The sequence below is a fragment of the Atractosteus spatula genome, chromosome 1 (genome assembly GCF_055471065.1).
Source record: "Atractosteus spatula isolate fAtrSpa1 chromosome 1, fAtrSpa1.hap1, whole genome shotgun sequence".
In the NCBI taxonomy this organism is placed as follows: Eukaryota; Metazoa; Chordata; class Actinopteri; order Semionotiformes; family Lepisosteidae; genus Atractosteus; species Atractosteus spatula.
In genome coordinates this window covers 67,718,165-67,735,244 of record NC_142706.1, presented here as the reverse complement: position 1 = coordinate 67,735,244, position 17,080 = coordinate 67,718,165, and positions in this window count along the sequence as shown.

The following is a 17,080-nucleotide window of genomic DNA, read 5'->3' as shown; positions in this document are numbered from 1 at the left end:
TGTTCAAACTCTTAGGCAGGTTTGGCATATGTGAAGGAAGTGGGTGTATTTCCCAGCTCTTCAAAATTAAAAGAGCGATGCAACTCTGTATATCCTAATACCAGTGTGGAGTCCCACCACAGGGCAAAAAAAATTTCATTGTCGAAAAAATAAGGGCTCGTGGGATACTCTTTATTACAAACAGAGATTGTGTATAGGAAATCCTGGCTCGATTTTATAGAGACATTCACCGGGCAGAAAAAAATTCAGGTGGCATTCTGAACTTTGTAACTTCCCTTGGCACCCACACACGGTAGTCTTCATTGTTGGGGTGTGCCTTGAAGTGTTTGTCATTGATTACGATCTAGCATGCCCAGCCAATAGAAGACACGATGTACCTGCAAGTTGGGTCAGACCATATCAGTCCACAGGAAACCGCCCTGACGGCTCCACCCACAAAAACAGTAACCTTCTACAAAGTAAGAATGCAGGTGAGGCTCTATGATGAATGGTCATGAGGAAGCAAGTATCATGTACTGTTCTGTACAGCACAGACCTCTTTTCAGGTACAAAAAGAACAGTGAGCAGACTTCTAGATGTTCTGAGCACACCCAGATGTCTGCTCCCTGTTCTTTTTCTATTTGATTGCCAAGAAGCCTTTCTCAACCTGAATTAACAGTAGTGCAGGAAAAAAGTTGTGTGCTAGAGTTCGTGAAAACGAGGCTCTTTTTGTTGTCAGAATGAAGCAGAAACGGTCATTGATATTTTATGATGTTTATAGCAAAGACATGCTCAAAGTACAGTAATAGATTAAAAGTAATTTTCCATTTGTTGTTGGAAACTAAATCTCATTATAAAAATAATACCTATGGTTTCATGTTTATTACAAATCTTGGACTATCTGGTGCTAATTTAAGTAACCAGGGCGTTTGTGAAACCACTCCATAAAATCAACGGCCTTGTCTTTGCAAGCAAAACTCTTGGAAGATTTTCATTTTATGGTAAAGTACCTGCACCTGGTGATAAGTGATGTTAGGGTGTTAGAGGCTGATTGGAAAAGAGGTTAAAATATAAACAGTTCTCTAAAAATCTGTGTTGATTTGCCAGGGGGCTGTTTGATAGGGTCCGTCACAGGACAGACAAACACACACTCGCACCAGGGCCAATATTCCCAGAAACCAATTAACCTACCAGTATGTCTTTGGACTGTCTTGAGAAACCCACTGAAACCTGGGGAGAACATACAAACTCCACACAGACAGCAGCCCAGGACTGATCCCACGGCCCCTGCACTGCAAGGCAGCCATGCTGACTGTTTTGGTACCGTGCTGCACCACTGCTATCACAATTTATTAGGAAATGAAAGTATTGACAAAGCACAGCCCTCACCATGAACGTGACCTAATTTACACATGTATAGTTAATAAGTGATACCACAACCACACACTGTGATACAACAGGTGTAAAAATGTGTTCCCCAAAGCTGGGCCAAATTAAAGGCTGTGCTACAGTATGTGACACTATTAATCTTCAATTCTAAACCACAATATTGGAAATTTGTGAATATAGCTATAATACAAATGTAGGAGGGTAGTTTCATTAGCAACACAATATCACAACCAGTTCAGAGCCTAGCTTTGGAATGCACAGCCATTTCCAAATGCTATAAATTAATCTCCAGCTTGCCTCCAGGACACATCACAGGGTGGTTCTCCATCCACCTCTTTATTTACTGTACATCAAGACGTAAAGCACTTTTATCATGTATTTAAACTTGGTTTCACAGGTTGCAACACCTCAGAATTAGCCTCTGGGTGCTGCTGTTCAAGTGTGAACTTGGTCAAATGAAAATGTCATTTTAGATAATGGGTGTTCTTTGCAATGCTATTAGTGGTTTTTTTTCGTATTGGTCTGTGGGTGTTCTGATTAGGAATTACAGTATTAGTGGCACAGTAGCACATCGGGTGAAGCACAGATGTAAATGCATTAATATTGGTAGTACAGCTGTACTTGGATCACACTGCTGCTACTTACAGTTTTTAACAGCTTTGCTCACTTTAGTATTAAATATCCCAGTGCTAACATTTTAATGGCAACTTTGATCAACAGTTTCCAAAAACAAAAACAGGGTGCATCATGTGCTGTTGGCCTAAATCATATATTTTGCAAAATGTAAAAATGTTTGTCATAAAATGAGGTTCGTGACAATGGTCGATGGGCACAATGGTCATGTCAAATGATGTAACATGTAAAAAATGGTTTTGTCTGACACAGTTATTTTTCTTTTGACAGGTAAGTCCTGTCACAAAATACCTTAAGTGTTAGACAGGGACAGATTGTTCTTGTTTCCAGCAGTCTCGCCTAGTTTCCGTTGAAAGACCTAGACTTTGCACATGTTTTCTTATTAGCAGTAATCAGGTGTAGGTGATTGCTATGTTTTGGCCAAACGTCTGCAGGTTAAGAACATAAAGAAGATTACAAATGAGAGGACGTATCTAGTCTATTTATGCTCGTTTTGCGGTAAGCTCATCCTGCTCTTTTCTTCAAAGAAGTCCGGATCTGTACTTCAAAGGCATTTAGGTTCATGCGATTTTCTAGTCTCCCACACCCCCTTGTGTTTTTTCTCTTTTTTTAGTTTTGAACACTTCTGTGTAGTTTTTACTTTTTTCCTTTGGTTCACGTTTCTCTCTCTGTGTTCATTAAAAATCCCAGGGTGTTTCTCAAAAAGAATAGGGATGTAATCCTAGCGTCCTGGCCTTATTTCTCTTTGGCCCTTACCAATCATGGATTCTTAATAACCCCCATCTATGAATTGGCTTCATTATTCTGCTCTCCTCCCCACTGATAGCTGGTGTGTGGTGAGTGTACTGGTGCACTATGGCTGCCGTCGCATCACCCAGGTGGGGCTGCACACTGGTGGTGGTGGAGCGGAGTCCCCATTACCTGTAAAGTGCTTTGAGTGGAGTGCCCAGAAAAGCACTATATAAGTGTAAACAATTAATTATAATTATTATTAATTAATTATAGTGGCCAATATTGTACACAATATTAGACATTTTTATCTTTTTAACTGTGATATGTTTTCTGTATGATTATGTTAAATATTTCTATCAACTAACAGCAGGAGGTGAACACACTTTGTTTTACAGCAAAGTATTTTACGCCCCTGAATAAGGCTGTCCCTAAATAAAGCTGAGCAAGACCTCCCAAGCATCAAAATGTTTCTTTCCTCTTCTTTTGCCTTTTTTTGTTCTGGAACCAAAAAATCACAACTCTGCTATGTTTTCTTGTGTATACAAAAATATAGGAGGTCTTGTTGTTTTGACTTTCTTTAAAATGCCAAGTAAGTCATGAAGGCACTGTAATATAGATAGTAAAGCACCAAATGATTGTTGGAAAGATCAGGCTGCATAAATATTTACTTGTTTTTTTACAGCAAGCATTTAAAGTTTCCAGTCCTTATGAGAAATATTTACCAAAAAGGGATGAGTAGAAATCCTTTCTGCCCGCTCCTGTTCTGCTAAACACGTTAAGTCATGTTCCTGTTAAAAAACTCCAAAGAAGAATTCCCTTCTTTTGTGATTTTTTCATGGGTGTTTCCTGTCAGAAAAAAAAAAACAATTTCTAGGAAGGTATCATGTTGTGTTTTTTTAGTTACACATATACAATAATTGTATACAGGGATTGCTTTAAATATTTTTAGTGTTCAGTAAAGGGGACATTTTTGCAGAACCTGATAATTCTGAGACTTCCATTCTGCCAGAAATGTCAGAAACATGATTTCTGGAAAGGATTGCTGCAAACCCAGAGATGGACAGAGTGTAGTTAACATACTGTGTCTTTAGAAGAAGGGAAGATACCAGAGCACCTGGAGAAAACCCATATCAACAAAATGCAAACTCCACAAATGCATACAGGACAAAGAGCTGGGGTAAACCAGTGCTTACTGCAATACTACTATGCTGTCCTACCTGTAACCATACTTAAAATTGGCTATCCTAAAAAGCTTTAGATAAAAAAAAAACACTGGGTACACTGGGTTATCAGTGTGCTACAGTGCTAAAACTGCTTTATAGCAAGCTGCAAATTAACAGATCTGAGTGCAATGTTTTAAGTAAAATGCAAAATTAGGTTCTTGAATATTTCATGTAAGCTGAACCATTTGTAACCAAAAGCACCAGGCTTAGTGTAATTTACCAGTCTTTATTATTTTTGCTGCTCCACTCATGGTTACTCCCTTTCTGTTTCATTGGTATTTGACACGGTTGCCTTCCATTTCTTGCTAATTGATTGAGTAGACTTTGCGCACAGAGATATTCATATTATTTAAACCCTTTTCCAGAGACAGGTGTTTTTATTCTGCAATCGTAAGAACCCCTATTAGTGCACACAGCCAGAGGCCACTCAATTAATAAGGTAATTTTGTGCACCTTTATTAGTTTGCCTCATAAAAGGGTTTGAATACATATGCCATTGCGACTTCAATCTTCTTTTCAATGAATTATTTACTTCTTGCTGTGTGTGGGGCAGGTTGTGTACAAAACACACATTCATCGCTACTTCAGAATACTTCAGAAATTATGGCAAGCTTTAAAGCAACAAAATGTGAAAACTGTGCAAGACACTGTAATTAAATGCTATTCAAACTAATTATTTAGGTCAGGTAAAAGGAATTAAAGAATAAGGCCAGATAAAGTAAATTAATTTGAGACGTGGAAAATAAAAGATCTGCCTGAAAAGGCAATTAAAAAAATGTGCCTTAGGAGGCCAAAACAATATCTGGCACTTTTGAGAATTTAGACATCCAGGAAAAGCAAATTGAGAGGGACTGTTAATGTCAGGGAAGGTGAAAACAAAATTATGCAATGCTGTAAATAATGCTGGATTTTTTAAATGAACATGAGCACATGCATCCATAAGCGAATAAAATATCCTTTAACAAAAGATGGTTGTTCCATTTCATTCCACATCACAGGTCTAAGTCAGACTGTGCCCTTCTCCAGCTGCAGTTGCTAGGAGCTCATAGAAAATTTGACAGAGGGATCTGCTCCTTTGGCCAGAAACCTCCACATCTCTGTGAGGTACTGTATCAGTCCATTTAGACTCAGGTATGGTGGCTTCCAGTAGCTTGAATGGTAGAAACAATTGACTCTTTTCAAAACTAGAAGAACTTCAAGAGATTGTTGAGATAATCTTTTATTTAGTGTGGTTGTAGAGAGAAATGCAATTTATTATTCCATGTTGGAGTACACATAGCGAAAAAAATAAAACAATAAACTTTGAATTTTATAAAGAAACCTAGAGTTGCAGGATATTAGTACTAGGGAAGACACACACCTTTCATCATTACTTGCACCCATCAGATTTTAGTTTTTAATAATCTGTCATTCTTTGTCCTGTAAAAAGGCTTTTGTATTGAAATGCTGTTAAATATATTTTGGCGCATTTAGCGGGTATCCATTCAGTCATGTTTTTGACATTTTTTAATACTCCAAATGCAGACCTTTTCATTAATTCTTTGTGAAGTCTGGCTTTGGTTGTGGAATTTAAAGTTTGTAAATCTAAGATGCTTTTGAGAGCAACCTTAGAATGACACAAATTGTATTCAAAAGACCACTTCTGGATTCAGGAGTGTCACTTCCTGTGCAAGACTTTATGAGTGTTCTAACACAATCTCAAAAACCCACTGTTACAAAGTTAACCAGCAGGATTTCAAAGATTCTGTTAACATCTTCCTCAACAAAGCCTTAAATAATCCAAACACTGTTAAAAAAGAAAGCTTAACAACTAAGAAGGTGTGAAAGTTGTGGGCATTCCTAGACATTAGTCATACATAACAGATTCTTGAGGTAAAATAAAATAATGAGTGCTTTCTCAACAGGTTTTACTAGCTTAATTAGCTTGCTAATTAGTTTGATTTCTAAATCAGACCCGTATGGATTGCTCATGTACTCAGAGGCAGGGAAATGCTATTTCACTGAAAGTTAGCCTTTGAAGACACCTTTGAAGCATTCTCTATAGGGAGCTCTTTTTAAAAATATGATATTAATAACTTCCGACTGTTCTAGTTAAACTGCTGTTGATTAATCTGAATATCCCTCCTCAGGAGAATATTTTACATCAGGATATACAATTACTGCTCAGCATGCAATATTTATGTGAGTCGTCCAAATGTATAATTAAAAAAAGCATTCAGATAGTAAGCAAGATCACTTACATATCTGGAACCTTAAAGGTGAAAAAAATGGCAGAATTTGCTTTCATTGGTTGTATAGTTTGGCCTTGATTCTTTAAAAGAATCATTCTAGGGCTTACAAAGTGTAAAGTCTGAGCAAGCTGTTACAGATTCCATGTAAATGTATACATTTGCTGTATTTTACAAGGAATAAAACAGGAACATCAACAGTATTTTAATAGAAAGAATTATAGGCAATAACATGCCATCCATCCATTTTTTAACTGTTGAATCCAGTACAGTCTTTCAGTGGAGCTGGAGACTATCGCTGCAACCAATGGGAACAAAGCAGGATACACCCTGGATGGGACACTAATCCATTACAGGGTGCACACGACACAAACCCAAATATGCACATACCAGGTCTAATTTTCCCAGACGCCAATTTACCTACCAGTATGTCTTTAGACTGTGGGAGGAAACTGGAGCACCTGGAGGAAACCCACATGAACACAGGGAGAACATGCAGACTCCACACAGATAGCACTCCAAATTTGGAACTAAACCTGGGACCCATCGCTGTGAGGCAGCAATGCTAACCAATGTGGCACTGTGCCCCAGAGAATATAATATTAATTTTAAAAAATGATATATTTTCGTACCAATTGTTAGAATTGCTTACTTGCTTATTTGGACAGCTGGTGAATCTCAGGGACTGAATTGATCAGCACTGCTGTACGTGGATGTCAAATTTAGACAAAGCAGATTTCAAGGAGTCTTCTGCTGAGATAATGTGAATTTTAAAAGTCCCTCAAGGCAATTTACAGTCCTTTAAAGGATGGCTTTTATGAGATATTGGTTCTTATGGACTAGGAATCAAATGAGAAAAATGAAATAATTTTCTTTCTATTTTGGGTTTTTTTCCAAATGCAAAAACGTGGTTCTTTACTGGAGTGGTACAGACGTAGTGCATACATGCAGTTTTTTATGCTGTCAATAACCTCAATCATTTAAAAATGTGTTGCGAAAAGTGGGGTTGAGCATACACCAGTTTCTGTGGCTTGAAGAAACTGAGCACGTGGGAAGTTGAAAAACAAAACAATAAATTACTCCATTTATTACATGAAGCTTTTATGACAAGCTTACATAAAATAAACTAAAACTGTATTTTAATTAAATTAAATGGAAATCCACCTAATTACACTCTAACAGTTTATAATCCAGCTCTGGAAGTGCTGAATTACTCACTGGCAAGGAGTTGCCAACAATCAGGAGGTTTAGGCTGTTTGTACTGTTATTGGTTTTTGAATGGCATGATCGCTCATTCACTCCAATCACGCTCCACTGTCAAAGGAAACCATTCCAGCCCCCTGCTGCGTGGGCTTTAAGAAAGAAACAGAAAAAACGTGTTTTGCCTGGCAGTGGCATGCCTAAGAAGTGTAAACTACTGGTCTCTGTGGCTACGTGATATAATCAGTTTACTTGGCACAGGTGACAGAACATTCCGGAGTACAGGAATTGTATTGAATGGAATGCACTGATTTCCAGTAATTAAAGGGTGTCGTTGCATTAGATTTTATTAAATACTGAAAAATTAGGAAAGAGTCTGTGAAAGAAGCTTAAAACCCTATGAGTAGTTCTTTGTTTTTTGTACTTCACCTGAGTGAGCAGACTAGTTTAGTATTTCGACAGCAAAAATGGGCAGCGATACATAATTTTTAAAAGACTTCATGGGGCAGTAATATGTTTTGCTGCAGCAGGCATGTCAGAAAGGAGAAATCATGTTTTACATTTTGAGAAATAGAGAGAAAGTCGGCCTTGTCCCCTGACTGACTAGATGATTTTTTGGGTGCTATTTGGACTGTACTCTGTTCTGTACTCTGATTTGACAGTTTTGAGTTCTTTTCTAACTGACCAAGTGGCATGACTTTGGACAATATATTACGTGCGAGTGTAATCTTTGCAGTACCAGTGTGAATGAAAAATGTGGGGGTGTATCTGTTTATTCACATACAGTATTTTCTTTTGCTTTTTAATACTTGCAGAGACTTTTGTTGAAGATCATAACTGAAAATGTGTTGAAATTACAAAATGCACAACAACAAAAAAGCTCTTTTTTTAGGCTGAAAGTTAAGGAACAAACAAGGTATGTTATGAAAGCAGGACACCGAGATTGTTTTAAAAAATTACAGTATGATGCATGATAGAATCACTAAATGCGTAGGTATATATCAGATTTAAAAATGTACAGATAAAATATTTTCTTTCATTTTAATCTCTGATCTAGGAGATAAAAGATATGTACTGTATTTGCTGAGGGGGTGTCTATTTTTTCAACCTGCCTCCAGGTACAATGGAAGATTGTAAGTACAATCTAAGATGGTGTGCTAAATGTGAATTTTTTCTACTATGTCTTGACTGAGAATACTTGCTTCAGTCAGCAGAAAGTATCGGAAAGATGCTTCTATGAGGCGTGGAAGAAGATATGAAGCAGCATAGTTTATACTTTATATTTTATGTCAGCAGCTGCACCTCACGACTGACAGCCCACTGAAGCTCAGCAGGTGTGAGCCTGGTCAGTACCTGGATGGGAGACCTCCTGTGAAAGCTAAGGTTGCTGCTGGAAGAGGTGTTAGTGGGACCAGTAGGGGGTTCTCACCCTGTGGTCTGTGTGGGTCCTAATGCCCCAGTGATTGTGATGGGGACACTATACTGTAAAAAGGTGCCATCCTTTAGATGAGAAATGAAACCAAGGTTCTTACTCTGTGTAGTCATTTAAAATCCCAGGGCGTTTCTGGAAAAGAGCAGGACTGTTTCTCTGATGTCCTGACCCAATTTCCCCCCCAGGCCTTTACCAATCATGGCTTCCTAATAATCCCTATCTGTGAATTGGTGGTGGTGGAGGGAGTCTTCATCACCTGTAAAGCACTTTGAGTGGAGTGTCCAGAAAAGCACTATATGCTGTAAGTGTAAGAAATCATTAATTATTATTATACATTACAAAAACAAAACAGTTATTCTTTGCCTTTTCCCATCAAATGAAAAGTGGTGCAGGTTTTGTTTGTTGAATGCATTAGTTACACCATTTTGGAAATCCAAGTGCTTAAGGCAATGAAAAGCTCAATGTGTAGGATGTACTCTTACAATGCTTCATGACTCATCAGCCCAGAATGCAGCTGGTGTAGGAACAGGTCTCAATTGAGGGAGTGGCTAGATTAGGTTGTAGCAAAGCAAAGCTACAGTATAGAGACTGAGTCAGTTTAAGAAAATCTCATGTGAAATTAATCAAATGAGATTTGTTAACAGTTCGTCTTAGTCAGACTATGTTTGTTTAAATATGAAGGGTGTGTGACATTCTAAATGTCATGCAAAATGGATGTTTCAATCAGTAGTGTGCAACTATAACTTCTATGACTACATTAGATAACTATAGGTGTCTTTCACAAACAGGTAATGGTCACTCACTTAGCAGAAAGTGTGGAAGTGATGTCAAGTATCGTGATATTTAATTTGAGGAAACTTGGGTAATAATGGTCCAGTGATTAACACTATCCTGTTTTTAGACACAAGACTGTTATAATCACAGAATACTGTATATTGCAGCTAAGAGCCAAGGAAAAATAACTCACTTAATAACTTAAATTAACCACAATCACCCTGAAAGGAATAAATGTAATAAACAAGTGAAAAGCATTACATTTTTTTTACAAAATCCCATTCTCTGGAGGATAAAGAGACCAATACCAATTTATTGTATCAGCAATATCAATCAATAACAACAAAACTATAGTCCCTAAGTAAGTAAGTAGTATGCTATTTATTTTGAGCCATAACAAAAATGTCAGGAAAAAAACACTTTGAGACAAGAGCGAATTCAAGACTGTACCCCGTTTAAAGGATAGCAGGAGTGGTTTGGTGGCAGTGAAATTCTGGAAATTTGGGGCATCCGAAATTCTCGGATCTAAAGATATAAAGCTGTCAACATTCCTGAACAGGAAGTAAAGGTTTATTCCACGCTGAAAAGAGAAGAAAAGAAACACGTTTCGGTAAAGAGAAACACAACGTTTCTTTAAAGAGAATATGTTTGACACCTAAAGAAGGCTTCACAGCTGAAACGTTGTCTCTTTTCTTCTCTTTTCAGCATGGAATGAATCTTTACTTGTTCCTTTGCAGCCTGCGCATGCTGATGTAGCTACCTACTTGAAACATTTCCGAACAGTCATTTACCTCACTCATATCATCTTCACTTAACAATACTTCGCTTATAATAACTATAATAGTTATACTGTAACATATACTATAATTTATTTTCTAAACATTAACTCAAATATCCTTGATTTTGAAGTTTTTTTTGCTGGCTTGAAGTATCGTTCATTTGAACTACGTTTATTTGCATGATCTGAAGACATTTCCAAAGGCTAAAGCAACTGGATTTTGTGTGCTCCGCCTTTACATATTCACGAGATCTGTTTGGACAAACCAAATTCAGGCCTGTTTTAATATTGTATGCCTTTGCCAAACGAAAACTGAATGGACTGATGCAAAAGTGCAGTTTTATAGCCATGTGACATCAAGAGGAGGTTGGTTGTAGAGCAAAGTTCATTTTGCTGGTAGTTGAGTTGTTAAGAAAATAATATAAAGTTAATTTTTACTCACAATCAGGGAAACCATTTGACTTGCAGTTTGCCTCATGGTACAGGTTTGCAAATGATCTCACTTTTTATGGTACCTGTTTGATGATGCAATAACACCATTTATAGTTATCGGTGCCTTGATTCAGTGAAGGCAGGTTTATTAACACATTGCAGTAATGTGGATGTACACTTTCTGCCTTTTAAAAGGTTAGTACTATAATTGAATAAATATCACATCACCTGAATCCCTTTTACCCTTTACACAAAGAAGTGCCTCCTGCTCTCAGTTTGAAATCCACTTCCATGTAGTTTTTCATTTGTGTTCTCTCGTTCGTATATCAGTGTTCATTCTGAAGAAGTCTGCAGATTGATTTATAATAGCTCATTGGTTGCTTTCTCATAATTAAAGGTTCTACAGAATTATTAATAATCACAGGTCTTGCACGTACAGTACAAAAAAATGCAACAACTATAAGAATCACCAGACCAACAGAAAGATATCTCAGATATTGCCTGTTTCACAAAACATTAAGGTCATGCCAGGCAATACACTCTCAACTTGAACCAAAACCCAGACAGTGGACTTTCAGCTTCGCCTTCTATAACTCGTCTCTAAGTGGAATGTGGGTGAATATGTGCCTAATGTCTAATAGATTGGAAAAACTTGTTTAGATAGCAATATCCAACAAGCATTTGGACTCAGAATTTTTTCCTGAAAAAACAGTCAAAACGGGGTTACTGTGAAAATCTCACCACTTCCTGCAGTGAGACAGGTATTTGGCAATGTACAGTATTTCTACCCTAGCAAGTTCTTCCAGAAATATCTGCATAGCTTCAATGATCCCAAACATCTGACATTTTTACAAATTAGTAAGAGATGCTTAAATGAAATTACTGCACACGTTCGATTTTAGGTCAATTGCTAATATCTTCACTAAATATTTTTTATTTCAACACAAGCATTCAGTTTTACACACATTATCTTTCTGACCTTTACAAGAAAATACAATTTTTCTGTTTCAATTTATTGAATTTGAGTGAAGGTCATCATTAGCAGGATTCACCTGTTGGTGAAAATCAGTGTTTTACAATTGTGGTTTCTAAGAGACATTTATGCACACTTTTGTATTGACAGAACCGTAGAGCCCTCTCTCACAGTGAACAAATTGTTGCACATTTCAGTCCTGGAGTGTTTTCTTGTTTCCTCTCATATATTTTATTACTAGTGTATTAATCTGTGTTTCGTAGTTACACTTCTGTAACAAACAATTCCAAATACTGTAAACTCTAATTTCTAAGAGGTTGTATAACTTGAATTCCAATATACATGTACATATGGCAATAATCTCCTCTACTCTCTACTCTACAGGAGTGGAAACAGTGGTTACTTTTCAGAAAAAGTTATACTTTTTTGACAGTTTGAGGACATATTTTATTTAAAGGAAAGGAAATTAAGGAAACAAATTAAACAGGACCTAGTGCTTATTTTATATGATTAAAACCCTGGCAATTTACATTTCTAAACTGGAATCCCGAACTGCAAAGTAGAGTTTAATAACACCTCCAAAATATAACATTCGGTTGTGAAAGGCTTTCTATGTTTTGGTGTAGTAAAACATACTGTCTTGATTTGACATTTTTACATTTCTTTTCCATTGCAAGTCTGAAAGAGATTATAAAACACAAAGGAACTGAGACATGTTGTTTCTTGCATTAAGGTTAGTTTTTTTGCGCCCTTATTTAATAAACAATTACTATACAAGTCAGTTTTTAGCCAGTAGCAAATTCCAGAAATACCTTCACTTCTGTAGGAGGTGGGTCTGACCAAAGCCTTTCAAATCCAATTAGAACAAACTTTATGGAACAAGGGATCTACTTCACTAGTTTCAGCAGCACTGAATATTTCACTTGCAAAGTGAAGGAGAATGTTTTAGGTTTTTTTTGCCTAAAGATCTTAGAATGGGTGAGAAACATTTTATTGACCTTATTGTTTCACCTTTATTAATTTTTTTTAACATCTTAGCTAGGGAGATTGAAAATGATAAACCAGAAAAATGGCAACTATTGTGTTAGGCAGTGTAGATTGAGTCATATCTTTCACCTCAGTCACTGTAACTTTCTTCTCCACTTCAATCTTCCTTGTTCTAGCAATTCCAATCCTAACCACTACGTGGTTTATTGGGCCTGATATAACGATTCTAATAATCCCCTCAAGGCTGGGGATTCAGTACCTCCAGTTCGCAAACCAGCTGTTGATAAAGAGGTACTTCCTATTTGTGGTTTTTAGCGTTTTAATACAGGTTCATATTTCTGTCCAGGAGGAGTCTCTGTTACACTGTGCTCCTCATACACCAATTTGTATATCATACACAAGATTTGTCGTGTAGATATAGGAAAGTCAGGGCTACAGAATCATTGCTTCCAGTTGGGAAACTAAACTACAGTACTTTCTTGTTTTATCTATAAAGCCTTGTTTCCTAGGACGTGTTCTGACTCTTCTTCAATGATTACATTCTTCACGAATAATATTAATAAACCAGTTTTTAAACTCTGTTTCATTATACTGCACTAGTACAGTGGAATACACCCAAATTAAAAAACAAAAAAACTGTTTTGACAGTGCATTTCTTTTAAGCCAAATTTCTAGATTTAAACAGAACACACCTTGTGAAATACTCACTTTTCATTTATTTACAAATCAGAAGCTCCATATTGCATTCAGAATTAAATTAGAGGTTTAGTGAGCTATTACTCTGCATATTATAAACTGAAACTGGGAAAAAAAGGATAATCATTATTCCCACATCAGTAACATATACATTTTTCCTTAATCAAAACACTGAATGCCAAGTCACCATGTCCAGAAAACTCTACTATGTTGTAATAATCCAGCCACGTCATTTTTGTTTATATTTGGTTCAGAAGTTTTACAAAAGTCTTCCTTAAAGAGAATATGTTTATGACAAATTATAACTGATTGTTATAACAGGTGAGGCTCCATTTAACCGAGAGGTCAGTCAGGGTTGGTAACTCGACACACAGTGGTGGAACAGTGTGGATCTGCAACAGGCAAGACACAAATACAAATAACCCCTAATCATTACAATACTCATTTACTGGACAAGTCACCGTTTTGAACTAAAAATGTCTTTTTGTTCCCAAATCTTAAAGAAGGAAAGAGATTGAACAGGTATGTAAACTGAGCGACCTTATCTAAAAAATGCAGTCATTTATCATCTTTCCATGTTCATGTGACCTGTCAAGTGTTGGTTAAGAACATACATTGACCAACATGAGTAGATCTAATTTGTAGTTCATCAATTTCATTGGAAGGGAGTGAATACTTTTGCAAGGCACTGTAAGACTAGGAATCAGAACTCTGGGGCTCTGGCATACATCTGTGGCACAGTGGAGCTTTCGTAACCTAGCTGGATAAATTCTTGAGGGGTTCAGATTTAGACTCTTCATGTTTGTGGAGACACTGAATTGGGGGGTCTCTACACGAAACTAGGGTAAGTGTGACTAGAATTTGTGGATATGGATTACTTAGCTGAAGAGGTCTTAAAAGGACTGACGCTCAAATGGATTTAGAGTATCAATTGTAAATGTGTCTTGAGCAGTAGACCACCCACCGATAAGTAACGATTTTCTTTCAAATGCATCACGTGAAACACAAACTGTCCAGTAATCCAGGATACCCTTATTTGTTGGTATCCATGGAAATTTAATGAGAAAAATGCACATAGGAAAGAAAAATGGTTAATTAGATGCTTGATTCAAAGAAATGTTCTTCTTGTGGTTGTAGTTATTCTAATCCTGCTGTGATGAAAGAGCTTTTGAGTTGAAACTATTATAAATCGTGTGCATGCTTGCCTAAGACAAGTAGACATTTGTAAAGTTACAGGCTTAAATGCAAATGAAAGCTTAGGTAAAGGAATGTGACAAGAGTAATTTACTACTGGGTAATTTGGGATGCTGTTTTGTATGGAAAGAGGTGTATGTATTATTCCAGTTAATGAAGTATCTATCTGCACACAGAAACAGATAAATTCCATATTCTTAACTGTTCAGTGGATTCACTTACAGTTTGAATGCATTGGTGTTTTATCAAGACCTATAAGATGTACAGTATGAGGAATGAGGAAAGTTTTTAGCTTGAATGAACAGTATTTACAACAAATCTAATGGTGTATTTAATTCTGGAATGTGCTTTCACATGTTCAGGAAATTTCAGGTTTAAAGCTTTTAGAAAAGATGGTTTTAATCAAATGTTTTCTGCAAAAAAAAAAGTTAGAACCAAGATAGAAAACACACTGGACTGATTCTAATATTTTGATAATTACAACATATACTTTCTAAAATGAAATCTCTGTTTTAGTGGTAGTCTTGTGTACATTTACAAGGCAATTTTAAGGGCTTCACACACAATTTTAAGGGCTTGAAACACACAAGGAGAAGAAGGTGAGATAAAGTTTTCTTAACACGCCACCTGGCAGCTGTTTTTATTAATCAAACTACAGTAAACTTCTGCTTCAAAAGAAACCTTTACAAGGCACAAATTGCTTACAGTCACGCCAAAAGCCAACACAGTGTGTTCCAATGTACAACGCCCTCCCTAACTTTCACAAATGGAAGCAAACTTAATTATTTGTAATTGCATTTAGTATTCTCAGCAAAAAATGGCTTACACTTAAGACGTTGAAGCCGAAAAAGCATATTAAATAATGACAAGAGGGTGAGGAAATGTTGCAAACCATTCACAAAATAAAATGAAATAAAGCTTTAGAACAATATAGTTTCTGAAAAACGGTATCTCATAAAATGTCCTATTTAACAAGTGGGGTAAAAAAAAATCTTTTTAACACAAGTCAGTTATATTGTGTTATTCAGAAATTGATACATTAAATTAATTAGATAAATTATGTAAATATATTTTAAGATCATTTTGCATATATTGAATGCTTCACTGATTTTGTGTATTTCCTAGCTTTAATATAATGATGATATCTATGATGATACTGTGCAGTGCCTTAAGATTCTACCACAGATTTGTTCAATAATCAGTCTCAGCTGATCAACAGAGACTTCATTTCGTAAGAGCAAGAAAGAGAAGTGGCACACTGGAGCAGTGGTTAGAATTGCTGCCCCACTGAGACCCAGGGTTTAATCCAGGACCTGGGGTGCTATCTGCGTGGAGTTTGCATGTTCTCTGTGGTCCACTGGGTTTGCTCCTAGTGTCCCAGTTCCCTCCCACAGTCCTAACACATTCAGGTAGGTTAACTGGCTTCTAGGAAAACTAGCCCTGGTGTGAGTGTGTGCATGTCTGTCTGTTTGTGCCCTGTGATGGACTGCTGTGCTGTCCAGGGTGTACCCTGCCTTGCGCCCATTGCTTGCTAAGATAGGATCCAACTCCTCTGCAACCCTGTATTAAAAGAAGAGTTAAAAATGGATAGACGAAGAACTAAAAACAAGAGCAGCAGAAAGTGTGTGAGAAGCTTGAAGGAAACACTCTCTCAATGAGAGTAAATAGGGGTCCATTAGAGATGTAGATCTGTGCCTAATGAATTAGAATGAGGTAAAAGGTTTTGTCTCAGTTGCATTTGTTTCTAGACTGAGGACACAAATGTAGAAACAGATCTCTACCAAAATTCAGCAGGACTCCAATAAGAAGGAATTCGAAGAGGAATGGACAAAAGAAACAATACCAAACCTCCTAAATGAGAGCACGCCCTTTTTAATGTGTTTTACAGGAGTGTGGGAGTATGGAAAAAGCTACCCAATAATGTTTTGATGCTATTAACTTGGCTTCTTTCAGCTGATTTGGTCAAGCAGCAACAAACTACTCATGTTCTTCAGCTAAAACCTTTAAAAGGAACATCATGTAGAAAGAGAAAACAATTCTTACAAAAATGTTTCAAGATAAATGCATTTCAAAAGGGAATTTATATCCGGTTCTTTCAGCGTTGAGATAATCAGACAATTCAATGATAACAGAGCAAGATTAAAGACTTCAAGATGTGCGTGTGTTTAGAAGTGGGTGACATAATTCAAAGTTAGAAGCAGGTGCACTTCCCTCCAGTTTAAATATTATGAAACTGATGTTCAAAATAAAAGCAGTTGCCACAAAACAGCAATAGGGGGTCAGTTCTAAAAACAGTCTGCAGTTTCCAGTCATTCTGGAAGATACCCACCCTACATTTTTCCTTACAATGTGCAGATTAGTGCTGCTGTCTGCTGGTGAATTCAGTAAAAATTAAAATCTCATTTTTTCTAATTTAACCTCTACAAGGAA